Below are 4,642 nucleotides of genomic sequence, written 5' to 3'. Positions count from 1 at the left end.
GATCTGGGTGAACAAGGTGAGAAAGTCTAAACTGCATACAGGGATTTTTCTTTTTAAAAGCATCCACGATGTTAATCGATATCATTTTTTAGGGATTTTACATCACTTATTTTTCTTTTACATTTAACACGTTTCCAGGTTTAAATGCATGCAGACTGTCACTTACAGTCAGGTTTATTGAAGTGTTAGATTACTATATCTATAGATGATGGTCACTAGATGAACAAAATCAGGTGAGGTGGAACATTTTTTTCTCTTTTTTCCTCATGATAACTTTGACAGAGTAAATGTACGTAGCCTAAGCACACATTGTTCAGTCCAAGTACAAACTGCACAATAAGACAGAAAGATCCCGAAGAGCATAAAATTCAAATACTTAATAATGTGAAATCATGAATTTGGATCTCTTCTATTGCATTTGTACTAATTTTCCCATTTATAGTTTGCCATTAATGAAACCTTGTGACATAATGCATTGATCATCTCTAATAGTTTTTATTGTCAAGATACTGTTAGGTGGCCAAAACCTCTTACATTTACAGCATTTAGCAGACGCCCTTATCCAGAGCGACCTTCATTTTATCTCATTTTTATACAACTGAGCAATTGAGGGTTAAGGGCCTTGCTCAGGGGCCCAGCAGTGGCAGCTTGGTGGACATAGGAATCGAACTTACAACCTTCCGATTGGTAGCCCAACACCTTAACCACTAGGCTACCACATCCCACATCCCTCTTGGTGTTGTAAAGTACAAATCTGCATGACCAATGTTAAGAACAATTTAGATTAGCAATTATATTTAACCATGATAAAAAAAAATATCTGCACTACACACTATCTACTTCACTACAAAAAAATGGATAAACCTGAGATTTTGTTTAATAAATCAATCACTAATAATAAACTCTCCTGTTTAACAGTAGACAATAATCATAACATAGTGTGCAAGGAGTTAGTTTCCAGTGTCCTTAGCTTAAGTTCATATAAAACTACATGGGGCCATTGACATGTTTGATAAGGCTGTGTGAATAAATTATGTTGGTTAGAAACATAGATTTGTGAACTGGATAATAAACAAGATAAGTCTGTGTACATCTAGGTTATGAATAGTGAGTTCAAATGTTGAAAAACAATAAGTAAATCATGTAAGTGAGTGCAAAAATGTTTTGCAAGTGTAAAAGTTAAAATGTGCAAATCCTTAACGTTTGATAGTTTTTTAATTTAAGCCTTAAATGATCTGGTTTCAGTTCTTTCCATTGCTGTAACCAGAAATGGAAAATGGAAAGAACTGAAACCAGAAATGGAAATGGCAATTTTTACTCCATCAGAAAAGGTGTGGATTCTTGTGACGTGTGAATCATACTATGAGTCTGACAAAGCATTATATTCTTAATGAGAGCACATCCAAATCCACAGATACCCAAGATCAACAGGTGGAATAATGACCTGACTATATGAATCCTAGATATTTTCACCCACCATTTAAGGTTTGTTTTGGCTGCACCATGGCACTCTCATTAAATGCAAGACCTAACAGTTCATGAACATTTAAAATGTGAAATATGTTTGGAGCATTTCTTCTAATACTAGTTATATACAAATGTAAGTGTTTGAGACAGAGAGGAATCTTCTACAGTCCTCCACAAAAACATATACAAAAATAATTACACATATATTTCATTTCGACACAGTATTGTTAATGTCTTTTATCTTAGAGTTTGTCTTTGGTTCCTGTATTGCTGTGTCTTAAAAGTTATAAATGACGTTTGTTTTGTAAACTTTCTTGACTTTTATAGAGAACCTTGGCCTTTGCTGTAAAACGATATTTCATTAGACTTTACCATGACGTATTGTGTCATACATTTTTTATAATGCCTAGCTTGATCCTGTGTGTTCTACAAGGTTAATGTGATACCCAGTTGAATACTTGAATAATGCCCTGATAGTGTGGGGATGTAGAGACATGGAAGACCCTAAAGCACTGAATAATGCAAGATCCACATAAATAAACAACATAAGTACACATCTACATGTGCAGAAGCTCTCCCTGCTAGAGCATTGCATGTTCCCTTATTCCAGCCCGGGTATTGGAGGTACACTTTTCCAGTATAAAAACATGTAAGTGAAAGATTTTAGCTGAGGTATTTTCTGAAAAGTCATAAGGCGATCTTAAAATGGTAACAGGCACAGTTCAGGTGATCATCAAACAGGATATAAGAGATCAATAACTTTTGAACTAGAGAGCACAATGTAGCTGAGCAAATACACCACAATGTGTGTGAAACCAAATGTGGCTTATAAAAGTGTGTTATGAGTGTGAATGTGCAAGTGCAGGTGAGAAGTTGTAGCTCAGTGGTTAAGGTGTTACTACTAATCAAAATTTTTGTTTAACTAGGACCACCAATCGACCACTTCTGGGCTCTGGAGTATGGCCCTGAATCCTCAATTGATCATTTGTATGTGATAAATGTAAGTTGCTCAGGATAAGGAAATCTGGCGAATGCCATAAATGTAAATATGTAAATAAAGTGGAGTCCACGGTCCACCAATAGTCAATAATCTAAATTCAGGAAAGAGTAAAAGAAGATGCTCTTCATCTTTTAATCAAAATGAAGACAGCTTGGAGAAAGGCTAAATTATGTGTAATTTGCAACAAAAAAAACAAAGTTTTATTACAGTCTAATCAGAATTATTGCTTGTGTAACAACCTGATTCAGAATAAAAATATAAACTTTTGTGTAACTAACTGCTCACTCTCAGATCATAACAGAACTCTGAATTTATATAAGAAATCAAGTCATTTCTCAAATCACTCAATGTCTAATAATAAGTTTTTCTTGATTCACTTAGACGTTGATCCTTGGTTAGATTTACAAAATGTATATTTTAAATTAAACAAAATGACAAAAAGTGTCACTTTTGACTAGAAGTGTGTTTACCACTAAAGTGAATTGTGAGACTCTTTAGCCTCAAGTAACTTCTAGTTACAAACAAAGATGATAAATACAATATAAGTCAAAATAGGTTGTCCAAAATGTCAGAAAATAATGAACATATGTTGATATGTAATTTAATAAAATTTACTATTTTAAAATAATTTTCCACCTTGCAGTTACAAAAATAAGAGGAAATTAAAAGTTATAACTTGTACAATGCTACAGGAACAAATCTGATTACTGACTGACTCACCCAGGAATATTTTAAAGAATAGAAATAGTAGAATATGAAATTTAATATGACTAGTACTGTTGGAAAGAAACACTACAGTGATATTGATCTTTAGAAGATTTGTACTACTTTATTTACCCTGTTCTGCCTTTCTCCATTTAGTACAGGAAATTCTCAATGATGCTGAGATTTAAAATCAAAACAGGACAAAAAACAGAGGGGAAAAATAATGCAAAGTCTTCAGTAAATTAGGTCATGTGAGATTATGCTTATGTCCATAAAGGTAATAAAGGTAGGTATATCTTTACTTGAAGATATTGGTGATTCTTGGTACCACATACTGAATTCTAAGGCTGGTCTGAGTCACCTACAGCAGGTCTATCCATTATCTGCATGTCCTCCCTCTGTTGTGACACCTTTAGGAGATAGCTGATGTCAGACTGAGATGAAATGTGCTTTAATTACGTCTTCATTTGAGGAGATGTAAGAGTAATAATGAGACAGGTTGGGGTGGTCAGAATGTCAGGGATATGTACTCGCCAATATGTTTGTCGGTAATAGTCTGGATTTCAAGTCATCCACAAATATTCAACCAAAATCTAGTTATATAAAACATGAATTCTGACAAAAACACCTACTGAATATAAGACTCTTCTACATTTATAATGCATCATTTTACATTACTTTAGTCACTATATTTGATCTTATAATAAAAGTGAAATAAAGTACAATTAAATATAATGCTTATGTTGAAACAGATATGGTACAACTGTTGGATTCCCAGCTCTAAACAAATGAGATGAGGAGGCATCACAATTAATGTTGCTTGTCAATTCAGAAAGCTCTGACCTCTACACCAAAATGAGAAGTTGTTATTCTCTTAAATTCTCTGGAAAACAGGATAAACAAAAGCACTGAGCTTTAAGTATGATTCAATACAAGAACAAACACTGCCAGAGGAATCTGGATAATGTTAGCTGAAGTTCATTGATTAGCTACTGAGCTGTTAGGTGCTAGTTAGATTGCTAATTTCCTGCCATGAGAGTATGAACTGTATTTTCTAAGTCGTTCATACGCATCTACTGAAATGAGCTGACTCTTCTTGACAGATACACAATTACACGTCTGAATCACTGCACCAGCAGCTCCACATCTTCATGAGCAAAACATAATGGCTAACATTCTAAATATACATTCAGAGGTAACTTACCATCATTTTAAGGTCACAGATTGCCAGCGTGTAATTAAATCCCAGTTTCCGTCTAACTGTGATTCATTTTTCAGATGTTCACACATCACACAAAAATAACAACATGAGAATGTTTCAAAATGTCTTGTAAAGTTTGTTTAAGCTTGTTGATGACATTGTAGTATCTGCTAACAGAATAAGGAGCCCCTAGAAAGACATAGTAATGTATCTATAATATATATTTGAAAAAAATACTCAAATATGAAGCCTTTACTGTGTCTTTTCAT

This window comes from Tachysurus vachellii, chromosome 21 (genome assembly GCF_030014155.1).
Source record: "Tachysurus vachellii isolate PV-2020 chromosome 21, HZAU_Pvac_v1, whole genome shotgun sequence".
Taxonomy (NCBI): domain Eukaryota; kingdom Metazoa; phylum Chordata; class Actinopteri; order Siluriformes; family Bagridae; genus Tachysurus; species Tachysurus vachellii.
This window is presented reverse-complemented; position numbering follows the sequence as displayed.